At 33.5% G+C, this 27,500-nt stretch overlaps 1 protein-coding gene across 10 annotated transcripts in view; it reads right to left on the minus strand.

Moving 5' to 3' along the window:
- LOC106875319 (uncharacterized) overlaps window positions 1-27,500 on the minus strand; it is a 606,879-nt gene that overhangs the window by 312,404 nt on the left and 266,975 nt on the right. The window contains exon 2 of one of the 10 annotated variants that reach the window (XM_089357635.1): window positions 25,072-25,143. The exons of the other annotated variants lie outside the window; for them this stretch is intronic. The gene's annotated coding sequence lies outside the window, so the exon portion shown is untranslated. The remainder of the gene's footprint in view (window positions 1-25,071; window positions 25,144-27,500) is intronic. 10 annotated transcript variants of the gene reach the window in all.

Consider the following 27,500-nt stretch of genomic DNA (forward strand, 5'->3'; position numbering starts at 1 on the left):
TCTCTAAATTCTACCTGCAACACAAAGTTACAGCCTATCGCACTGTGTCACCTGATTTAACCTGACATTTGCTTAAAGGGTACACGTAGCTGTTGAATAATCAACAGTTTACTCAGTTAATTTCACAAGTAGAAAGTTAGATGGTCGTGCATCGTCGAAATTGGTGGAGAATCTACCACATAGTTTTTTTTTTCTTTCTGTTATTCTGTGTGTCAGGAGAACAAGCAAGAGGAATGCAACGTGAAGCTGAATGCACTTTATCGAAATTCAAAGATTTAGTTTTATCTCTTATCCGAATGACTAATTATTTGATAATGAATCGCAAATAACTTCTCGTTTATTTTCACGCATAACAAACTTATAAAAAAAAACTATACTGAAACCCACGAAAACTACATTACATTATTACAAAATCTCACTTGAAAACAATACTCCCATTCCTGTGCTAAACGAAACCCGGTTCCACTTTAACTTGCTAATTTCCAAGTATCAAGTATTACTGGCCTATTAGAAAAAGATTAAAGATTGTTGTTAAAATTGGTCTAGTCTTTCATAATAGATTAGCAAACAGAAAATAAAAGTAAATTATTAAAGGCTGTTATCTTGTTCGAAAAAACGTCGATAGACTCCAATTAATCCTCTTTCCATCTCATACAGAAAAACAGCAGCTAAACCTCTAGAATGAGTAAAAGCTAGCGTGGAAAATATCCTTTCCTTGCCCATGGAGGCTCCCATCCCTAATTTAAACTAGTGTTACTGAACAATGTCCATCCTCACTAAACCCACATCCAACAAACTGGGACATACTGAAGCAGTCAGTTCATCTCTTTTAATAATTATTACGTCACCGCAAACCGTATGCAAACACATTTCAACTGATTTATCACATTTTCTCTGTCCCATTGTAACCCTATGTCAATCTAACCCCTCTCTTTTGATAACACGTGGAGACATTCCAATTTATTTTCTTCTCAACTTGTGTAAAAACACCGTCTCTGAATTCAACAATGCTCAGTGCTGCACTGAACAGTGACCTCTGATCTGTTTCTCATGGCACTCTCCATTCCATCCATTCCAACTACAGATACAGAACATTATCTTTTCTTCATTACATGCTTCATTTATGGTTATAATAACGAAATTTATCATACCATTACATTTCCAACGATATTCTTCGTGGGTACGCGCTGCTTAACGAATCAGAGCCATCCTCCGCATGCGCCGGCACGAACATATCCTCCTCTGCCTTCCACCAGATCATCCCACAAGGTCCGTACGCCGCAGCTGCTGCCGGCTCAAAGGGATCCCGAGGCAAGCCCCGTACAAGGTGGTTGGACGCTCTCCAGAAGCTCGACATCACATTGACCTGGTCGGCTTTACACGTGGTGACACCTCTGGGACCGCTAACCTAGAATGAACCCAGCCACATCGAACGAGAGCATGGAGAGATAGATAGACAGACAGACAGAGAAAGATAGAGTCAGAGAGAAAGAGAGGGACAGAAAGAGATAGTGAGAAAGAGAGGGAAATAATGAGAGAGAAAGAAAGTGAGAGAGAGATGTCATCCACACAGATAAAATTTCCAGCATCTGTTGCTATATGCCACACGTAGTAAATCTACAACGATGCTCACTCCTTAGGACTAGATGTACAGGGTACGCCGTCCCCGCCCCAACATTCATCAACTTGTTAAACGTTGTTTAAGCAATAAACGAACGATGTACAACTGTTTACATCACAGTGGTAATTACTATATACAATAAAACATTAGCTAAATGGGATACCGATATCATCTGCCTAACTTCATTAATGCCACATCAGTGATCGGGTAAAAAACGCAAGTTTCTCAGTTGTATCCTGTATAATTAAGAAAACAGCAACATATCATAGCATTTACAAAAAATATTGCGACCTATATGTATCCAATAAGGACAGTGTATCCAATCCTGCTCTTTATACCCTCAGGTACAACCACTAGCGAAACACCACTGTATAGAGATGCCGTTTGGGTATCTTCGTTGAACAGAAGAATTTAAAAACAAAAAATAGTAGTAATAAAAGCAAGTGGAACAACCTTATCCTGCAGTATAGCTACAAATAAAAACATTGCATATATCAATCATACACGAAACAAAATGATGCAACAACATTATAAGTCAATTTGCGCTCTGCTGTCATTTCCATGCTCAAAAGAGAACCGTTAATAAAAAATCATGACTATAATACTAATCTCTCGGCAACATGACACACAGTTAACTTTTTTTATCATTTTAATTAGGAGAGTGTGGCAGAAGGACATATCTTCAAATCGGAAAAACCTAAGCCGAAGGATTGCAACAGAGTGGACTCCGCCAAGTGTTAGGTGGTAGGTATTAAGTCGAGCGACTTGTTAAATTTTGGCTTTATAAGCAATCCTACTTAATGCACCGTACATCAAGTTATCCGTATATGCACAGAAATACAAGATGCAACAAAGAAAAATGTGAAAATAGACAATACATAAACAAATGTCAAATATATTTCAAAATATCAGGCAAACACGGTTAACAAGTTTCGCTTACGAGCCTAATCTCATAACACGAGAAACAAATGTAAACCTAATCCCATAACGGAAAGATCATTTGCGTGAAAGACACAACACGTGCATGCACGGATACATAGATATATGAATACATGCACACATACACACATACATACAAAAAAAATGTACTTACACAGGCATACATAGGTACGTAGGTACATAGGTACTACATGTATATACACATACACACATACATACAGTTACATACATACATGCATACAAACATACATACATACATACATACATACATACATACATACATACATACATACATACATACATACAGGCATGGTTGCAGAACAGAAACATTTCAGTTGGTGGGGGGGGGGGGTTCTATCCTAACCAAGACCCATCTCAAAAACTACCATTATTCTCGTTCCTCATGTAGGCCGAAGTAAAAGAAAATTATACATGGTTCTGTACATGTTCATCCTGGGAAAACAAAGCATCGAAATGCAGGCTCTGGCGCTAGTCATGCTTCTCCTTAGTTCAAACATTTGAGCAAAGTTGACACCAACATCGGGGCAAAATCGTACGCGCACGAAGCCACGCTGCTAAAAGGCCACTGCTCAAAATAGAAAGCTTACCTGCCATTGTGGTTTTGTAGTAAATTATCCACAAGCACTCGAGCAAACTGGGTCCCCAACTTGTTCCGTTAGCCCAAAAATTTGGAAGGCATCAGCACGCCTCAAGAGACACATGCGTGTCCATAGAACATGATTACTGCTTTATTTTACTGATCCCACATTTGTCGTTTAAGAACAGAGAAAGTATCGTATATATATATATATATATATATATATATATATACATAATCAAAATAAGCAACAAGGATATCCAAAATTAATGCAGTACGATCGTTTCATGCGACTCCATTTAATTAAGCATTACATCAAATATAAAATGCAGAGCAATCCTCAGGTGCACAAAGATATAGAAACTTAATGATATATATATATATATATATATATATATATATATATATATATATATATATATATATATATATATGGCAGACTCTCCCGTCGAAGACGACGTATAAGTGTTCGAGTTTTGCCGAACTACCTGCACAAATGGTTTGTTTATACCGATCAAATAATCGTGCCGCATATTAGATCACTCTACATTAACTCGACGCTGTATGGATAGGTACACGGTGCACCACGCGCCAGTAGTCGAAGTGATCGCAAAGCAACACCCTAACCACCAGGCCATGCACCATCACACACACACACACACACACTCACACACACACACACTCACACACACTCACACACACACACACACATATGTATATACATATAATGTACGCATAGGTATATGTGTGTCGGTTTGTGTCTCCCTATTTTCTCACCACTCGATATCTGTAAAACGAGCGTCACCGTCATGCATGTGGTGTTTTTATTTCTCTCTTCCAGAAAATATGTGATGGAGAAATATTACTTTGCTCGGATACAAATGGATGTTGGCAAAAGTAACTGCATCCGGCTGTAGAAAATCTGCTTCAACGAATCTACCATGCAAGCGTGGAATTGTGGACGTTACAATGGTGGTGGTGGTGGTGATGATGATGATGAGTAGTAGTAGTAGTAGTAGTAGTAGTAGTAGTAGTAGTAGTAGTAGTAGTAGTAGTAGTGGCAGCAGCAGCAGTAGGAAGAGGAGGAGGAAGAAGACGATGTTGAGGATGATGATACTGAGGATGATGATGATGATGATGATGATGATGATGATGATGATGATGATGATGATGATGATGACAACGACGATGATGATGAAGACGGGGATGATGGACATAATATAAAGCCACATATACGTGATTTCACCGTAAAGTATTTGAACACAACGAATCTTAGTATTTTATTTATCTTTTATGTTTTTTTTTTTAGTTTTAGTCTTTTTGGTATGAAACCTTTTTATCAAAACTTCTTTTTCTTTTCTTAGATTATAGATATATGTCTGAGTAGAAATATTTTAAATATACATTAATTTGTTATGTAAAATAAAATTTTAAAAAAAACAGCATTTCCTCACAAATAATATTCTATAAAAATAATTAGAGATAAAACTATAAAGAACAGTTTTGTGAATTAATTGCCACACATAGCTGATAATTAATCAATCATCAACATCATGATATTTCGTTTCAATATTATTTTGTCTTTCGTCCATTCTTTCGTACTGGTTTTTTGTTAGTGAGCCAGCAACTCTACAAGACAGTAAATCTATAAATAGTCGCGTTTAATTTTTTCACGTGACTACGTAATATAAGATGAGTAATAACAACACTGTTGCAACATTCAGTGTGCCAAACGTCAATGGTATTATCTGTACGTGACAGGTCATTTTGCAAACCTCATATATATATTTAAGCGTCGTATTGTAAATCTTTGCTTTCTAAATTTTATGTGGTTTTAATATAATCTAAAAAAATCTACAAATAAATTTTATTGTATTGGAGCTTGATTGATCTGAAGGTTTTATACTTACAAAATTACATTAAACAGCAATGAAAAACCACATCACTTTTCAAAATAATGAGTATACTAAAACTTTACGTTTAAATAAATTTTTTTCTATCACAAGTCCTTTTGATAAAGTTGTAGCACTAAACATATATGTATACATATATCCATCGATACGCACACGCACATAATACATACATACACATACACATATACATACATACATACATACATACATACATACATACATACATACATACATACACGCGCACGAATGCACAAAGTTTAACGAGGAAAAGTTGGACTTCGAAGTTTCGGTTTATAATGCGTCTTCAGACGGTTCATGTGATGTGAATATGGAAAACTGTAAAATGTGTGTGTGTGTGTGTGTGTGCGAGTCTGTGTCCGTGACTATTCGCGCGTGTCTCTGTGTATGTGTTTGTTTGTGTGTGTGTATGTTTGTATGTGTTTGGTGGTGTGTGTGCGCGCGCGTATGCGTGTTTGTGCGTATGTATTTGTGTGTGAGGGTGAAATGGGTGTATGTATTTGTGTGTGAAGGCGAGTAACCCAAAACTTTGAATTAACTCTCAATTTGTTCTTACAAAATATTGAGTAATTCTTGAGTTCAATTTTGAATTGTTTTCTGTATATCTTCATAGAAAAAGAAAGATTAATATATGCGCGTGTGTATACATACACACATGTGTCTCTTTGTCTGCCTGTAAATATGTATCTTATAACGATGACTATGTGTTCATATGTGTGAGTGGGGGATCGAAAAATTTCACCCGTTTATCATACACGATACCTAAAAAACACAAACTGATGTAATTTCCACTTCCCAGTAATAACTTCCAGTACAAAACAGCGTCTCATCAACATGCCGAAACTTGCGACTGAAGCATGGGTTTTTGCTTCTTCAATCTAACACTGCCTTAATTGAGGTATGTTGGCTTCCTGTCAATGGTCTTATAATTTGTTGAATTATATTGTAGTTGAAATTAATATATTTTGTAAGAGTATGAAAAACACAGTACGTTAAATAATGGACATAGAAACGATTCATTTCACTTTTAAAATGAATTCAGAATAGGTTTGTTTCGTTTTTATACACTTTTATATGCTTTTACATGATTTATAGTCGCGTGATATCTATACGTTTACATAGATAATAGAACAATTGCATTGCAGCTACTGTAAACAATCATTTTATCACTAAGCACTTTTACTTCACGGTTTGATAAACATATGCAATAATTCAGTTTGTTGAGGACACAGTATGTTATAGAAAAGGCTATAGAATTTAATAGAAATGAAAAAGTAAATAACAATTGACATTTTATACGGGTATAGTTGATCAACTTTTCCCACTGTCCTTAAATGCTGGTATTGATGTAATGAACTGTCCAATCTGTTCGTTCAGCCACCTATTCTAAAACTGTGAAATAGAAACTGTAGCAGGAAGGAAGAGGAAAAGATAAAGAGCGATAGAAAATTATTGCTTATTTTGAATTTTGCTGAAACAGGAAACTAGTACATGGATATTCATCCCGCCAAAAGAATTAAATAAACTTCTTGCAAATTCCAATCTTCCTTTTATATCAACCTCGGTCCTGAAACCGCTTCTAGTTCTATAGACCAAAGTTCCTGTTTTTAGGGTGACTAAATGAAAACCCATCGAAATTCCATATTAACTTTTTTCCCCCAAAACTAGCTTAATAATTACTAAGTTGTTTTACTAAATTCAGTATTTCGAAACTGGAATTAATTAATTTATATTCATTAATTCATTTAACTGAAACAAGGACAGTGTATTTCAATAATAATATGACAAGAAAACAGCTTAATATTCTATATCCAGCAATAAAGTCCTAGATATGCAAAGAACAGGATTGTCAAAACTGGAGCGACTTTATTATGATTTTTTCGATTACATCTAATCTGGGACGACATTACAAGACAAAGATTTACTTCCAGCCAAAAAAAAAAGAAGAAAAACTTCGCGAAGGCGCGTTACATGAAACTTTAAATTTAAAAATGAATATCCGTATACACGAGGATACGACAACATGCGTATATATACACACACTGGCACTCACACGTACACACAGACATATTTACTCTTTTACTCTTTTAGTTATTTCAGTCATTTGACTGTGGCCATGCTGGAGCACCGCCTTTAGTCGAGCAAATCGACTCTCAGACTTATTCTTTGTAAGCCTAGTACTTATATTCTATCGGTCTATTTTGCCGAACCGCTAAGATACGGGGACGTATGTTGGGGGGACAAACACAGACACGCAAACATATACACACACATACAAACACATATACTTACATACATATAACGGGCTTCTTTCAGGTTCCGTCTACCAAATCCACTCACAAGGGTTTGGTCGGCCCGAGGCTATAGTAGAAGACACTTGCCCAAGGTGCCACGCAGTGGGACTGAACTCGGAACCATGCGGTTCGTAAGCAAGCTACTTACCACACAGCCACTCCTACGCCTATGTATATGTTTTCTTTTACTTGTTTCGGTCATTAGACCGAGGCCATTCTGGGTCACTGCCTAGTTACAGTCATTAGACTGCAGCCATGCTAAATAACTATTTCGAAGGTATATTCGAAGAAATCAAACATCAGTACTTGCTCCTCAGAGCTTGGTGCGCATATTATATTGGGTTCTATTTGACGAACCGATAGGTTACATGCACATAAGCAAACTGACAACAGTTGTCAAGAGGTCGCGAAGGGGACAAATAAAATGACGAAAACACACACACACATCTACTAAATCGACTCACAGGTGTGTGGTTGGCCCTGCGATGATATAGGAGACAATTGCCCAAAGTGATATGGGATTGAAACCGGAACCGCATGGCTAGGAAGCAAGCATCTTAATCACACAACCACGTATTTTAGACAAATGTGGAACAAAAGAGAAAGATGATAATTTCGTCGCGATAGGGAGGATGCATGAACCGCTGCGGATATGGCTTTGTATTCATGCGCACATATATACCCAGATATAAGTGGCTATATGGTAGAAGTTTGCTTCCCAACCACATGGTTCCAGGTTCTACCTCACTGAGTGAGACTTTGGGCACGGGATTTCTACTATTAACCTCGAGCCGACATTAGCCTAGTGAGTGGTTTTGGTAGATGGAAACTAAAAGAAGCCCATCGTGTGTGAATATATGCGTGTGTGTGTGTATGTGTATATATATATATATATACATATATATGTGTGTGTGTGTGTGTGTGTGTGTGTGTGTGTGTGTGTGTGTGTGTCTGTGTATGTGTGTATGTGCATGTGTGTGTATGTGTGCTTTTGTGACTGTGTTTTCTCCCCACCCACCGCTTGATAACCGGTGTTAGTGTGTTTACGTCTCCGTAATTTATGGTTTCGGCAAAAGAGATTGATGGAATAAGGGTTAAACAAGAAGTACTGTAGTCGATTCATTCGACTAAAAATTCAAGGCGGTGCTTCAGCATGGCCGCAGTCTAATGACTGAAACAAGTAAAATAAAATGTATATATATATATATATATATATATATATATATATATATATATATATATATATATATATATATATATATATACATACAAACATATTCATACATTTATAAATATTTACATATATGTATATTTATACATGCATATATACATATATATATATATATATATATATATATATAAATATATATATATATATATATACAGCTGTATGAATGTGTGTACATGTATATATGTAAGAATGCATACAGGTATTAGAGGAGGGTGAAAACAGCGTGTAAAATGACTGTCCAATCTATGACGTCATAATGGCAGCCAGAGAACCATTTTAGTGGTAGTATTTGAGCTACTATATATAAAGTGCTTATAACGCGAGGTATGAATAAGTAGATTCAAAGTCAAACAATGGAGTAAAATAGATATTTCAAGATTTTACATTTCATATGTCACATACTACTGAGAGTTGCGTCACTAAAAGCAAAGGTGTATGTGTGTGAGTACAGTTTTGTTTGGCGTGTATTTGGCGTGTGTATGTGTGTGTGTCTTTGCATGTGCACGTGTGTGTGTGACCATGTGTATGTGCGTACGTTACGTGTACAAGCGGGAGTGAATGCATGTGCTCGCGTGCGTGCAGTTGTACAATCGATCTCATTTGAATATGTACACGGTTATAACTTTCTACCTGTTTATATATAATAACCACCTTCTCATGAAAATTTCTTGTATTTTATATAAGCTTTAAAATGTCACACAATTCGTTGCGTGTGTACAGACACACGAAAACGCACAGATATAGATACAGATATATGTACGTATATGTATACACATACACACACATACACATAAATATAAACATATATATATGCACCCTGTATATACTGATACAGAGAGAGAGGGGGAAGGGAGAGAGAGAGGGAGGGAGGGAGAGAGAGAGAGAGAGAGAAAGAGAGAGAGAGAGAGAGAGAGAGAGAGAGAGAGAGAGAGAGAGAGAGAGAGAGAGAGAGGGAAACGTTGAGATAGAGAAGCAGACGAAACAATATGGGGACCTTATTTTCTTTACGATTTTTGTTTGCAGTTAACGGATTATGGAATTTCTTACTTCCAGAATCCAAGTTGAGTTATGTGGAGATTATCTTAAGCGTGTTAGCATATATGCACATGTACATATATATATATATATATATATATATATACGCACACATATATATATATATATATATATATATATATATATACATATGTATATATATATATATGTATATATATGTATATATATGTACATATACATACATACATACATATATATATATATATATATATATATATATATATATATAAATACATATACATACATTCATACATATATATATATATATATATATATATATATATATATATATATATATATATATATATATATATATATATACGCATTCATACACATACGTTGGCATTCTGATTATACGATGCGATGATTTTGCATACATAAAACTAGCAACATTACAGGTTTCTTTAAGTGTATTTATTTTATACTCCGTCTCGGTCTCCTATCGAGTTATCACCTAGGAATAAACCTTACGTTTTTTAGTTACAGTTGCGTTAGTGAAATCAATGTATATCGGTGATACAGGAGAAGAAAATGTAACAATGATACAAATAATATGGTTTCAAATACAACTGACGGTGCTTTTTATAATCACGAACATCATTATGAATCTTTTATGATTATCAGAATACCATCACAAATCTGTTTACTAAAATCAAAGGATGACTATTAATCTTTTACCAGGTATCGCTACGGAAATTAAACCAAAAGCGTCCTAGCTATGGACGCAGGGTAGATATATGTTGATGGTCATGAAGTTAGTTATGGTTATAGAGATGGTGATGGAATCCTATATTGTTCTGTGAGTGGAGATGTTTTCATTGTATGCTAAAACGCTGTATTTTATGTTTTCAAACGGTTATTGTCATCAAAATTACTGTCCGAAACATCTTTTAGATGTTAAAAATTTCTGCGCTTATTGAAATCTAAATCCATAACATCGCGCCAAACACATGTAGGATAATGAGTTTCACAAGAGATTGAACTTAATGAAAAAAGTTGAAATGTTTTATTCAAATATTTAAAAAACTGTTATTAATTTACAAAATTTTGATGTCTAGACGGGAACGTTATAGTGTACGATATTCTATTGGAGACCTCACAATACTCAATTATGTTTCTTTTTAATATCTTTTTATATTTTGTCATAATAGTGTTCCAGGGTGGCATTATTTTCTCTCCTTTCTCAGCCTTTCTTCCTCTGTCACTAACAACTGTTAATTCTCCTTCTCGCTGTCTATAGACTTGCCTATAGTAGATAAGAACGGCAAACTTGGTTAGGCCGTAATATTAGAACACACATTATCCGAGCATAACAATCCTCTCTACTGTAGGCACGAGGCCCGAAATTTTGGGGGAGGGGCTCGAGACCTGTGAAAAGGTTATGGCAAATGTTTGCAAGTTGACATTTACAGGACTATGTAAAGTGGTAAGTGGAGGGGGTAAAGATGGGCATAATAGGTGTGACAAGTGGGAAGAGAGGAGAGAGAGAAAGCGAAAGAGAAACCGATGACAGGGAAGGAAGAGGAGAAGAGAAATTTAGAGATTCTAAACCAGTTTTCGTTCCTGAGCATAAATCTTCATTATAAAATTCTGTTGCATCTCTTTGTTTCTGCTGATAATTTTACGATATCTGTCATTTCCAAAGTACATGTCAATATAAGTGATGCGTATTTCCAGATTTCATTTGTTTATTTACTTATTCGTTTACTTTTTATTTTTTCATTTATATTTTGTATTTATTACTGACAATTTTACGAGGAGGACAAATATTTACACTATGCTACTAAATTGAATTTCTATTTCTAAAAACAAGTAAATCTTTCAAACTCGTCCAGTTTCCCTCTTATTCCTGTGCTTTATACGTCTTTTTCTTTTCTGTACCTTCTGTTAACTTAATTCCAAGATTTAATTTATTCCGTTTATTATTTTTCTAAGTTCCAAGCTATCTGCCTTAAGCTGCTGCCTCAAAGATTGTTCGAGAAATAGTTTCCTTTCAAGACTCCAATGCTTGAAGTAATATTTCGTCGGAGATTGTCATACTAGGTTTTATTTTCGGTTTCTCTTGAATTTTACAAGTATTTCTTCCCATAAAGGTTAGAGATGAGAAATTGAGAAAATTGTGAGCTTGTGAAAAACTCATTTAGCCCTCCTACAACATTCTTAGTTCAATATTGCTAGGATCCACTTTGCCTTTGATAACTTCACGATCAATAAAAACAAGTCCTATAAATATATTGGAATCGATAAGCTTAACTTTTGGCCTTCTCACAAGATTTAGATTGTGCCCTTCGAAACAAAATCAATACTTCTATCTAGAAACTCATTGATCTGGCTAAAATGTTGGTGTATAGGATTAAAAACACTACAGAATTTGTCTCGCCCACATTTTGTGTTCAAATCCTCCCGTAGCTAACTTTTCCTTGCCCGGTTGCTTAAATGCCACTAATGCACTGAGGGTGATCCAATCGTTTATATTTTCTTTTGTCTCTCGTCAAACACCTGGGTTCAAATCGAACCAGAACCCACACTGCTAGTATATTGCATTTGATTCAATTGATAATTTCGCTTTCATTGAGAAATCAGTTCATGCCTCGGCCAAATGAAATACATTTATACTTGACGTCATATATTACTATTTTCCAAAATGAAATAGCTCAGGCAGAACAAGCACAATTGGGAATCTACAATTTTCGTACGATAGCTACAATACTTTGAAAAAATAAAGATATTTTGTGGAAAATACTTTCTGCAGATTTTCTGTGTCTTCAGTTTCATATTAAAATTGAAAAGATGAATTCGTGAAATAAATGCCTTCCCTCTGTACTAGAAAACAATGTTATAGTCAAAATATCCCTTTTAAATAAAACTGTAAAATTAACTCTGTTTCGCATTTTGCATTCTCTAAACATTTTTATACAATCCCCGATTTAACGTCAGCTTTACAGCAATGTTGCATTACGTTTTATAGATGAAAACGTACGTTTCTGAAACATTTAGTTAGCTATAACTGATAGCTGTATGATATTGAAATACCAATAAATAAATAAATCCCGTAACTTATTTTAATATTAAGCGTTTCAATATTCTTGTCTTTCGTATCGTTTATGTCTATATGTTTTATATTCCAATGTGTTCATTTATGATTTATAAACTGGAAAAAAGAAACATTCTTTAAAACAGTAGCAACAACTACAAATTTAGTTTTATCTATCCTGTAGCTGTGTGGTAAGAAGGTTGCTTCCCAACCACGTGGTTCAGGGTTCACTCTCACAGCGTAGCACTTTGGCCAAGTGTCTTCTACTGCAGCCTCGGGCCGACCAAAGCCTAGTGAGTGGATTTAGTAGACAGAAACTGAAAGAGGCACGTCGTATATATATATATATATATATATATATATATATATATATACATATATATATATATATATATATATATATATATATATATATATATATATATATATATACATGTGTGTGTGTGTGTGTGTATCTACGTGTGCGTGTCTTGTGTCTGTGTTTGCCCTCCCTCCTGCACGACCACCACGACCTGCTTACGTCTACTTACGTTCTTGTAACTTAGCGGTTTGGCAAAAGTGACCGATAAGATTAAGTACTAAACTTAAAAAATAAGACCTGGGATCGATTTGTTCCACCAAAACCCATTAAAGCAGTGCTCCAGCATGGCCGCAGTGAAATGACTAAAACAAGTAAAAGAGTAACAGACTAAAAGAATATAGTTCTTGACGTTCTACATATAATCAACAACAAATAATTCATCACTGTTGATGTAGATCTATTGAAATCATTGAAGGGTGAACGGGAGTGAAACGTTAGGAATAAGGTCGGTCAGGTAAGTTTGTGCCTTCATTTCAGTAACCAGTGAGCTCGGGAGATTTAATCTTGTGCCGCATTAGTATCCAAATGTAATATATAGGGGAACACTCCATATAGGGATAGCACGTTTTTAAAGACACTCAATTTTATAACGCCTTCAATTATATTTCAAAAAGCCGGTTGCTCACCTGGAAAGCCCTTTTGGCTTGCCGCTTGAAAATCAGTGTCGGAGTGTGACACAACATGGCAGACCGACCTGATTGATGTAGCAGCTAAATCTCCCCAATTACTCCCTACCCTTTTGAAAATGTATAATATGATTCAAATGCTCAGTTTCCGATTAGTAGACAAAATCGTTGGTTGTGATCATATATCTGACTTGAAGCTGAACAGCAACAGAAACAACATAGACAATCGGACCTCACCTCTAATCTGCAGCAAAAGAGAAGTCGTCGTCATCGTCATCGTCATCGTCATCGTCATCGTCATCGTCATCGTCATCGTCATCATCATCATCATCATCATCATCATCATCATCATCATCATCATCATCATCATCATCATCATCATCATCATCATCATCATCATCATCATCATCATCATTATTATTATTATTATTATTATTATTATTATTATTATTATTATTATTAAGGCGGTGAGCTGGCAAAATCGTTAGCACACCGGGAAAAATACTTAGTGTCATTTCGTCCCTCTTTATTTCTGAGTTCAAATTCTGCCAAGGTTGACTTTGCCTTTCAGCATTTCGGACTCGATAAAATAAGTACCAGTTGAACACTGAGGGCGATGTTATTTGCTAACTCTAATCCCCAAAATTGCTGGCCATGTACCAACATTTGAAACGTTTATTATTGTTGAGACTCGTAGACTACAGTGTCTTTGGTGTATCGGATGAAAATACCTTGCAGCATTTGTTGTGGCACTTTATCTTTTGAGTTCAAATCCCGTCAAAGTCAACTTTGCATTTCATTGCTTTAAGTCGATAAAATAGCGTATTCTATCTAACTAATTCGATATTAAGTTCTTTTGACATTAGATCTCTCAAATCTCCCGACATGTTTCTTTAGTAGAAAGGATCATTATTATTATTGTTCTTATTATTATTATGATTGCTATTCTGGTTACTGCTTTTGTTATTGCTTGGCCCAAGATCAACCCAGTTCAAGTCAACATATGATCCCTTATCTGTGATTATATCGACCACTCTTCGTCTTCCATGATATCTGAAACTAATTTGACTAATGCATAATTTTGTTTCTGAGAATATAATATGAAGTTTGAAGGAAATTTGGCTGCTGTTTCTAGAAAACCAAGTGACCGCATAGCCTATTTTTTCATCCGAACACTTTCTTATGCAACAGGCTTGTAAAAAGCCTCCTTCATTGATTGCTACACTACTGAACTCATCCTCTTTTAACATTCAGCAGTATCATCATACACCGATTATCGCTGCTGACGTGCAAGTCTTTCATTCGATAATATTATCAAAGTTTTATTTTCTATATCAACGCTATGAATCTTTTTAGAAAGTCAGTCAAGACAGTCAAATTTAATCGATACTAATAGCTCAACTACATTACTTGAAATTGGTTCAATGTATTAAGAGACCTCCTGTTGATATATTCGTAACACTACTTTGTAATATTCCACTACTACGTGCTGCTGTTCTTCTTCAACGAATCAACTTCTCAGTGCTTTAATATTTATCACCCGAAACACGGTATAAATACTCAATCATTTGCTAATTATAATACATTTCGGGTTTCTTATTAAAAGCATTTGTCTTGGCAAATATCATACATTGTGTTAAAGGCTAAGATGTAATTATGCAAAATGGCATATCTTTAATGTTGTAATATTTATAGAGAAAGACATGCCAATATATGTATGTGTATATGTATTTCTGTATGTGTTTGTGTGTATACATATATATTTATATATATAAGCTAAGATATCTCGATAAATAAGCGTATAGATATATATAAACTTATATATATATATATATATATATATATATATATATATATATATATATATACATATAATAATAATATTAGGGACAATATATATATATATATATGTATATCCATTTATCGGTCCATTTGTTTATCCGTTTGTATAACTATCTATCAACCTATCTGTTTCTATTCTGCCTTTTACCCCACCTCTTTATCTTTCTCTTTCGTTATATATATATACCTTTATAATTTAAAATGTATCCGTATATATGCATATATGCGTGAATATATATATATATATATGTGCAAGTCATTTTAGTGCGCAGATCTTATAGCTGCAAGAACGTGTAAGGGAATGAATGTGTGTGTGTGTGTGTGTGTGTAAGTACATTGAAATATTCACATACATGCAAATATATATGTATACACTTGTGTGGTTTAGGATTATTAAACAGATTTCGGTACTCTTCCGAATATTACTTCTGCTTTTATAGTTTACGACTGTTAACAGCTAAGATCTTTCTTCCATAATGAAACACTACCTATCCTTAATCACCAACTTTGAATTCATAACAATAACATTTCTTAATATGATACCGTAGTGATATTATTTAACTAATCTAGTAGACCTTATAGTGCAACAGACCTCATAGATGTAAGACTAATTTTGTATTCTATTGCGATGAGTTTTCGGAGAGAGTTACAATGGTGATGGGTGCTTAAAATGGACATCGTACTTTAGAAATATTTGGCCTGTGTCTCCAACTTAACGTCGTTGAGAGATAATACACTGCAATATTAAATTTTTATTACATTTCTATGATATGACTCTATTTTTGCGCTTGGTAGTATTACGTGGTTTCTATAAGACGCTTGGTGGGGAAAGTAACTATTCAGTCAATGAGTTAGCAAGCCATTTTTAACGTCTAAAAGAAGGAAACGAAACTTCAGCATATGTAGTCGTACATAATCATGAAAGATTGTCATGATCAAAATTCTTTTCTACCCTAAGCACAAGGCTTGAAATTTTGGGGGAGGAGGCCAGACAGTTAGATCGACACCAGTAAGCAACTGGTATTTAATTTATCGACCCCAAAAGGATGAAAGAAAAAGTAGACCTCAGCGGAATTTGAACTCAGAACATAAAGACACGAAATACCGCTAAGCATTTTGCCCGGCGTGCTAACGTTTCCGCTAGCACGCTGCCTTTTTGTCATGATAGTATTGAAATGCCTTTTGTCATAGATCAGTCCTATAAGGAAACGACATTTCAAACACTACAGTCGCAGATACCCATAAGAGTTCGGGAAAGTCACGGATAGAATGCCTTTGATCACAGGTCTGTTTGGTAAGGAAATGAAGTTTTACATAAGAAAATCATAGAAAACCATGCAGAACGTGAAGGTCAAGAATGGAATGCTTTTGATCATAAACCTCATCCGTGGGAGTTGATTTGGCGCTTAACAAAAACATGTAAAACTGAACAAGTTGGCCACAGAAGGATTGCTTTTGACCGAAGCTTTGTTCAAAGCTGACCTGAAACTAAAACAAAACTAGCAGCAACGTAAACAGCAACACAATATCAACAGCAGGTATAAGAACAGCAAGAGCGTTAGCAAGAGTAATCATTTATTGAGCTTTACAGTTGTAAAGTGACATTTTCTTATGATAGGAAAAACGAGAACATAAAATTGCTTTAAAAACTAACAAATGCATTTATCAATAATCAGCTATCTCGAACGCTAATGTATACACACACACACACACACACACACATTTATGTGTATATTTATGTTTGGATATATATATATATATATATATATATATATATATATGGTTTCAAATATAGCCGAATGTAAATTTGTTGTGATTGCATGAGTGATATGCATATGTGTACGAGTGCTTTCATTCACGAACGCATATGAGATTGTATATGTGTGTGTGTGTGTGTGTGTGCGTGCGTGTGTGTGTGTGTGTGCGAGCGTGCATTTCTTTTTATGCGGGTGTGCATGTGTGTGCGTGTGTATGTGAGTGTGTGTGCGCGCGTGTGTATTATTCCATTTACTTCATTCTCAAGTATCTTCATTCTTTTGCATCCATTTTAAACTTACATCTGCAAGGAAATATGCACAGATGTACATAAGTGATTATGGATGCGCGTGAGTGTGCTGCGTAAATGTTTATGATATACATTCAGTGAGATAATTTCAACATGACCTGACTCCATGCAAGCATTAAATATACTGGCTGGTATGTATGCGTGCGTGCCTCCACGAATCTATAAATCTATAATCACCAAGTGTGGATGTTTCTAGATTCTCCATGATCATAATATATAATTATACTCATTGATAACATTATGCTCTCCCGTGAGAGTAAGAAGAGGTGAAAACGGCACTTGACCTGCACAGTGTAGTAGGCTGAGATTTATTCCAGTATGTTTTGATGAAGGATTCTACTCACGAATACGGTTTCCGCTTTGTCATCACAGAACCGAGTAAAGAACACGAATGATAGGCAAAGATATTTAAACAAAATGGTTGAGGAGAAATACTTAAGGAGAGCGTACTCTCCTTACAGAATAGAAATAATGGAGGGTCTCGTTATTTGTGATATATTATTTGTCATATATATGTAACATTTCAAATATTTGATTTAGAAAGACTATTCTATGAGTGTTTATAATTTAAAAGTAACAGGCATGGAAAATAACTGCAGTAAGATCAGTTGATTGGATTATTTTGACAACAGAGGTAAATAGACTTGAGAGAAACTACTTTTTAAAAAGATAATTGTTGAAAAGAACAGTGAGGTCTTTTTTGTCATTAGGCCTGCTCAGTGGAATATAACCTACTCATGCATTCACACATGCATACAAGCATACAGAGACATACACGCACATAGGCATTGACACACACACGCACACACAGACAAACATATATGTATCTATGTGTGTGCGTGTGTATGTGTGTGTGTGGGGGTGTTTGTTATTGTGCCAAGTTATGTATAAAAATAATTTTACTTAAAACTGAAATATTGCACAATGCATTTTAGTAGAATACATATTTATTCATATTAATTGCTGCATGGAAAAGTATTGACAGTGACTTGGAAGTTTCAGCTTGCTCGCCGTCATAAATCACGTGACAGCCAGCCAGCTCTAAACTTTGAAGTCACTGTTATCTTTTACTTGATAAAAATCAGTATATATTTATATATATGTATGGGTATGCATAGGTCTGTGTACACACATGCACACACACATACACACACACACTCATATATATATATATATATATATACACACACACACACACACACTCATATATATATATATATATATATATATATATATATATATATATATATATATATAATTAAGGTGGCTAGACGCAATCTTAATCCAAAAAGGAAATAATTTTTCATCACTAAAAGTGACCACAAGTGCAGTGACCATCGGCACAACCTTTTTAGCTATATGATGCACGTGTTCTATACCAATGTGTATTGATGTGCATTAAGGGAATTTAGGGAGGAATTTAGTGATGCAATAATAAAATATCAATTAAATATCTGAAGGAAGAGCCCAGACATTTTCATGCATAATAAATACTTATCAGGCTGGAGTCTTCTTCAATGAAAATATTCAATGGAATAAATTCAACCAGTTACAATTAGTAACAAACATTTCCTGTAGGTGTGTTTAAAATCTAAGAACAAAAACGTTTCTAAAAAGTGTTATTGTCTGGATGATGAGCAAATATTAGAAAACGGGCATTTTAAAATGAGAACTCTATATAGAAACTATAAAGGAAATATATAATCGTATTTTCTTGTAGTAAATTTAATAAATCTTCAAAATTAAATAAAAATAAAGTGGCTATGCTTTTGTCATAATAACTTTATAAATATGATTAAATATATAATGTCTTTTTGCTTCAACGGCAACCATTTATTTTTGAGAATATATTCGACTTGTCTGCTTTAGTTCGTTCTAGACTCTAAAATGAATATTTATTTCTCATCATACCATTTGACATATTAGTTGTTTTTATTTCTTTCGACTAACCAACAGACCGTCTTAAATCGCCATTTTCCAAATGCGTATATTGTATATTATTTTGCTTTGGGTGATGTCATTTTTCACAATGTTTTACAAAGATAAGTTATTGATTAAAACAGGAAACTTATGCTATGTATTTACTCCAACGAAGATTCTTAATGTTATATTAAATTTCTTTCAAACATATAATAGTTATGTTAAACTAGCAGTATCCATGGAAATTCCACTGTTATTTTGAAAATCGTAAGATGAATTATAAATTTTCTGATACATTTGATTGTGGAGATGGTGAGTATTTGTAGCATATAAATATTACAACTAGAGCCGTTTCAGGTGTACATGTACATTATATATTTCGTATAGTCCGGTATTTAATTTTAAAGCTGTTTCAAGAGTATATATTAATTTAATTCTAGAGATATTTCACACGAATCAATGAATATTTTAAGAATGAATACGCCATTAATAAATGTTTTGTATACTGACTTCTATACCAGAATAGCTTGGTTCAGGAGATTCGAAGTATTTATCGCAAAAGAAATCAAATCAGGTCACACAACGTGTCCGGCGATACACCAGCGTTTTGATGGAAGCCGTGTATTTTTAGTACACAAGACTCTTCAGCAAATTTTAATTCGACAACAATACTAGAAATAATCTATTTTAAATGTAACAATTGTCCCTGTAGTAGTTGCGACGCTTGGAACAGAACATAAACTGATACCTAAAAAGCTGAATGATAAGAAAATGGAGGGGATTAATAGCTGGTATTCATCAACATATAGTGACAGAAAATATCATTTTTATAATTACTGATATGACATATTATGTCACATGTGTTTGTATATTGTTATTATTGCCATTTTAGTAAATAAATAAACAAGCAAATTGACACAATATAATGTCTGCAAGTTGAGGAATATACAGTGACCAGGTAATTAGATTCTAGGATCAAGCATGCATTGGTTGATTATTAGACGAAATGTTTGGCACTAGTACATGGTTACAGCAGAAAATTATTTAAATTTTCTATTTCGTTTTATAAATACTTTCTACTTCCATTGTTCAAAGTTTTAAAACTATTGAGGCATATTCGCTGATGTGGTTGTTGATGTTAAAATAGATGCCATTGTTGCTGGAGAAAGTCTTATCACTTCATTTTGTTTTGTGAGGAGACATAAAGAAAATAATAATTTAAAACAGGAAATCTTTTGGGATAAACAAAGTAAAAAGATATTTTACGCTGACAGGTAAAACAAAGAGAGATTTATGGACATTCTGATTTCAACAACATTCTGAGTGATATCGACTGTTATTTATTAAACTACTTGCATAGATAACGCTCTCCTCTGAATAGTAACTATACGAGATCTCCCAACATTCAGAATAAATATAAAGAAAGCAAACAGTATGACTTCATCAAGATTTCCTGAAAGATAAATGAAGTATCCCTAAAGCAATGAATAAATGCATACTCAACTCATAAGCGGCAATGAATTACTCAGAAAAGTTCACCAATGAAAACAGAAAACAACAATGACGATATGTAATAATATTCTCAGATTTTCAAATTATATTCTTAGTGAAAATAATATTCGTATAAAATAATGATGTTAATTTTTCACCGTATTTAGTCGTTGCTGTGGTTGCGTTGGTGGAATTATTAGTGGTAGGAGCAGTAGTTTTGTTATCCCCATCGCCGTCCTCATAATCATCGTTATGAGCATCAGTTCCAAAGATGACGTTGTTTGTACTACCATTAATCATATTTTCCCTAATTAGATAGATATATATATACTTACATGCATACATACACACACACATATCTATGTATATATATTTATATACATATATGTATATACATATAATTATATACATATATATATATATATATATATATATATATATATATATATATATATATATATATATATATATATATATATATATGTATGTATATATATATATATATATATATATATATATATATATATATATATATATATATATATATATATATATATATATATATATATATATATATCCATATATATATATATATATATATATATATATATGTATATATATGCATGTTTTAGTCAGTGAGTTTCATGTATTTACTTTTGTATGTGTGTCTTTACGTCCATGCATAGCTATATTTATATCTATCTATATTTATATGTATATATTTATACCTATGCATGTATGTATACATGTATTATATATTTATATATATATATATATATATATATATATATATATATATATATATATATATATATACTCATATACACACACACACACATATATATATGTATATATATATATATATATATATATATATATATGTATATATATATATATATATATATATATATATATATATATATATATATATATATATATATATATATATATATATATGGTGTTTGTCTACTCCTTATGCAGAGTTTGATCACCCCCTGTACCTACACATTAGAAACATCATGGCATCTGATGCGGCTTTTTAAACTAGACTATGTTCTGAAAAGACACCCACATAGATTGCACATAAGATTTGGACCGCCGAAAGCTGTAGATAAGTTCTGATCTTTATGAATCTTAAAATGTCTTTTGAGGCCTCCGTTAGATTTGCAAACCTTCTGCATGACATACATTGCGTTGATATATACATTGCACAGACATATAGGCACAATTGTTGGTAGAGTTTCGTTTTCCACAGGTTCACAAATGAAATCTGAGCGCAGCAAAAGAAAGGTATGGTATGCTATAAACTGTGCACACAAAAAGGTCATTGTGATTCACCTTCTCGGTCGTAACATTCTTCCTTAAATCTCTTTAGTCTTGCATGCGTTATCCTGGCCTCTTCAAACGCTTTCATTCCAATCCACACCTGTTTCTATGTCCCCTGGATCCATTCCAAGTGACTTCATAGTAGTCCTTATGCCCTCCTTAAACCTTTTTGTATATATGTATTATATGTCATATGTATACATGTATTATATATATGTATATACTAACACACAGAGACACGTACATGTATAAATATATGTATACTTATATATATATATATATATATATATATATATATATATATATATATATATATATATATATATATATATATATATATATATATATATATATATATATATATATATATATATATATATATAATACATATATGATATATAATACATATATACAAAAAGGTTTAAGGAGGACGTAAGAACTACTATGAAATCACTTGTCAGCCAACATCTTGTTTTAAGTTTTCCTTTACCAAACCTCATGACTATACCGACCATGATTATTGTCTGCTCTCTCACCCCTACCCCGAACAGATAGTGCCCTTTATTCTCTTAAGCTTTAGATATATAAAGTTTGATATGATAGTCTATAAATCTAAACTAAAACAATAAATAAAATCAGTGACAGGCAGAGTCTTCTTCGACATTTTATTTATTAGCTTCCATGGTGTGGCTAAAAGTAAGATGTTCTCTGTCTGTCTCCTTAGCTTCTTGGAGATTTTAGGTATAATTATACTAATGTGCCCATCTCTTCTAATTTAATCAAATTCTATGTCTTTCTGCAGCTGACGTTTGCTCTGCATTTTTAAATTGATGTGATGATTACATTGTTAAATTAAATGGAGTTGCATGAAACAATCGTACTGCATTACCTCTGGATATCCTTGTTGCTTATTTTGATATATATATATATATATATATATATATATATATATATATATATATATATATATATATTGTTGCTCACTGATGTCCAAAAAGAAGGATGCTAAAATGCAACATAACAAAAAACTAATAACTCACTTTTAATATTCGCAAAACATTTCTAATTGTCGTCTTTTGCCGTGTATTGACAATATGAGTGTTCCTATAATTAATGAGCAAGTTGAATTTCAATATCACTTGATAATGTTTACGTCGAAATGTATAAATGTTTATAATTAAGCATAATGGCACATGTTAGCCTAGGTCAAGCTGATAACATCAATTGTGTTCCAAGTTGTATTTGCCTGTCATTCATGAAAGACTACATTCCGGGATATATTTCCAACGCGGGTTATGTATTTCTTTTTATATTTTAAAAATATTATATGTTATTGACAGCATATAATAATTAGTTCTGAAATAAAATTTAATTATGTTCCTCATTCTAATCATGTCTTTGAGTAGTCCTCATACTTTCTATTTCTTTTGATTATTTTTTCCCCATTATATTTATTGAAGACATGTCTGTACTTTGAGTTTGAAATTTGAAATATTTCTGATAAAGACACAACGTCACGTATCTGAGAATAAGAAAATAAATAATCAATTATATCGATTCTCTTAATTAATTTGTATCTATTTTATCGACCTCAGAAGGATGAATGGTAAAAAAACAATATAGGTGAGATTGAACTCAAAACTTAAAAGAACACTCTTTTTCATAACAAACTATATAAAAGGAACACTCTTTTTATAAATTTATATCGTAGAGCCTTTGGCTCTACGATATAAACTATCTGCTTTAAAGTGAACTAAATTTAAACCCTCTATCAAAATTGCATGTTGATTTTATTTTTAAAAAAGCATCACTTTTGTAATGACAAAATCATTTTAATAAACTCTTCGTTATTTTTAAGCTTACTTGAAACAAAGATGATATATCTTAAAAGTTATTTTCTACTTTCGTTTTACGTACCTGGCCAAAGTTCGAGCTTGAGCTTTAAATATTTATCTTAATGTTTCCCTTCTAATTTTTTACCGTTATGTGTTCCTTCTAAATAACTGAATGATAAATTTACCACATGGTTTCCTGTTCAGTTCTACTACCTCGCGCCGGAGCAACTGTCTTCTATTATGGCCTCGAGCCGACTAAATCCTTGTGGGTGGATTTGGAAGACAGAAACTGGAATAATTGTCCCTATAAGGATTGCGATATCTAGTAAAGCCAAATGAACTTGACATACACCGATTTATTTAAATCAGCTAGCATGGTATATTAACCAGGAATCGTTGTTTCCCGAGATATGTTTTTCATCGGAAATTCGAAATATAATCATTTTTATGGATTAACGTCAATGAATATAAATTATCGAACACAAAGTCACAAAGAATAGTTTCAAGAAATGTATACAAGGCTTTCATTAATTATTATTTTTACCTACAGTTTGATACTTTTCTTCTCTATTTAGAATAACTCTGGAAGATGGCGGCTTAGACTTTGTAAGCTATGTAACCAATTTGATTGATGGACCACTCCTCTATAAAGCCTGGTTGCGTTTAAAAGCTACAAAATTATGGGAATTCACTAATACAGAAGATTACACTTAAGCGACAAAGCTTATAGACTTAAGCAAGTTAAGAATTCAATCTTGATATACAACCCTTATACAATGTCAACTTACACCTGAGCTCTAACAGTTAAAATGTTTTAATATTAATTTAAATTTGTTATTTGTGCTAGGTTTCTTTTCAAGGGTCAAAGATTTGTGTAGAGATTAGAAACAACTTTGCTTACCTGTTTAAAAATTCGATTTTAATTAACGGTGTCCATAATATATATGTAAGAATCTGATTCGTTCATCTGATCCTATAATTATAAGAATTAATCTCATATGATGTGTGACAACATTAATTCCTCCAAATAGAGAAATCGAAAGGCAATTCTTTTCCTTAGTATCTGGCAATAAGTAAGTCAGCCGTTTTACTGTTACAATTCAGTTTCGGAGTTCAAATATCGCCGAGGTCAACTTTTCCTTTCATCCGTTTAGGGCTGATAAAATAGGTGCCATTTGAGCACTGGAGTCGTTGTAATTAACCAACTCGCTCTCCCGAAATGACCGGCTATGTGCTAAAATTTTAAACCAATATTTGTTTGTGCCCCTTCCGTTTCATTTTCGAATTTTGCTGTTGTTAAATTAATGTCCAGATGATGTGTTTGATAAATTGAGAAATAATGAATTCAACATAACCGACTGATCTTTGTTCCTCCCAAGCTCTCTCTCTTCTCTTTTTCCCTCTCTCCTTTCCTTGTCTCTCTTATCCACATACACGCACATTAAATGTGTGACCGTGAAACCAAAATAGAAATCAATATATGCTATGTTCGATGAGTTCGTGGATGTGATAGAATCCATACCTTGCGGCGACGATTTCGAATCCAACATCAGTCGAAATGGCTTTTATGCATCTCATGTGTATGGGATTAACAGAAATAACGCATAACAGTAGATTCCACTAATTGATTTCCTTTTCTAAACTTTGATCTAGTGCCAAAGTTGCTTAAGTCAGAAATTACTACTCAAAAATATCAATAAGCTATGAGATCAAACACAATAGTAGAATGCCTTAAACACATGTGTGAACGAACACACACGTATATGAATGCATATATATTCGCGTAAGTATGCCAACACACAGATATTCATATAGACAAATATATTCTGACTATGGTGTGGAATACAATCATAGTAACGACAAAAATATGATGAGTTGTCATTCTTGGTTACCTGAAAAATTTTCGAATAATTACTGAATAAGTTTCAGTTCAAGAAGTAAAGTTCATTGTAATTATTTGCATAAAGAAAAGTATCTGCTATTTGATTTTCAGAATTGCCCGTCAGTAAAAAATTTCAACGGAAGGTATATGACATGCTTATATACTTTTCTTTTCATTTACCCCTCTTTTCGAAATTCTTTCCAATTACAAATATCCCTTCTTTCTCATCGACATGATGTATGCCATATAGGATTGCCTGTTCCATACTCAAGGGCATGTTTCTTAACCTCAGCCGTCCGCATACACTTCAGCCTCATTGATAGTGACGATCCAAACTGGAACCATCTAATTTTAATTCAGAACCACTAAATCTGGTTATTTCCAAGAAAACGGCTCTGACTGCTAGTATTAGTTCTCCTTTAACCCGTGACAACACCCAACTCTGCCATGTTTAGCAGCAAATACAATGAAATGCTGTCGCTTAATAAAACATCCTGCAATCTCCAGGCTTAACGGTAAAAGCTACATTCCAAAATCCTATTTGACCACATCATGTATACCTAAGTACAACCATAAGAACTGAGGTCACTTGCAGAAGTGATTTGAGTTGACCAATACAGGCCTAACATTTAGAGGCCATCATGGATTTGTCTGTTACTCGTTCTCCAGCTGCCTGACATGCTAAGCTCGTCTTATGAACCTCCGAAACTTTAAGTCGTAAAGAGTAAATTCAAACTGTTATTAGATAATACATGTAACTCCTATCAAATGTGTTGAGTACCCCCCCTCTTCTTTAGGTTGTGCACTCATACATATATAATTTATTGTTCCGTTAAGGTAATATCATCGAAAACGTATTTGATCCAGTGGGAGATAGATATCATTTAATGTACACACTCTAAAAATACTAGCTACTAATAATTAGAGATGCGGGTCTAGGCAAGTTTTTATAACAGGATTTACCTCGCTCAATAAACCTCAGGCTCTGACAACATTATGTATTCAATTTTCAAACTGGGGCTGTCGTACAAGAGCAATCAAGAGAAAATACAAACGAGAAGCAGATTGATGCGAAACGTGGAAGGGTGAATAAAACAATAAAAAACACAGAAAAAACAGAAAATTATTCAAACCACCTATGTTCTTCCTGGTACGCTGACAAATGTAAATCCACTAAGATGACTAGCCACGTATGAGGTATAAAGATTAACTACACACCATGTAGAGTCAAGTAGAAAATCGTAGAATTATCCCAGCCATATATCTCAGAAATACAGCGTGACTGGAAGATCGCATATTCTTTTTAGATCTATGAATTCCATCACACTCCTGAAATCCAGAAATTCGGATCACACTACTGAAATCCAGATCCGAAATTTTCCGCAAATGTAAACATATAGACACATTTTTTTATCAAATCCTCTCCAGACTGAGCTGCTTTCTCGCAG

The sequence above is a fragment of the Octopus bimaculoides genome, chromosome 9 (genome assembly GCF_046866305.1).
Source record: "Octopus bimaculoides isolate indiv1 chromosome 9, ASM4686630v1, whole genome shotgun sequence".
In the NCBI taxonomy this organism is placed as follows: domain Eukaryota; kingdom Metazoa; phylum Mollusca; class Cephalopoda; order Octopoda; family Octopodidae; genus Octopus; species Octopus bimaculoides.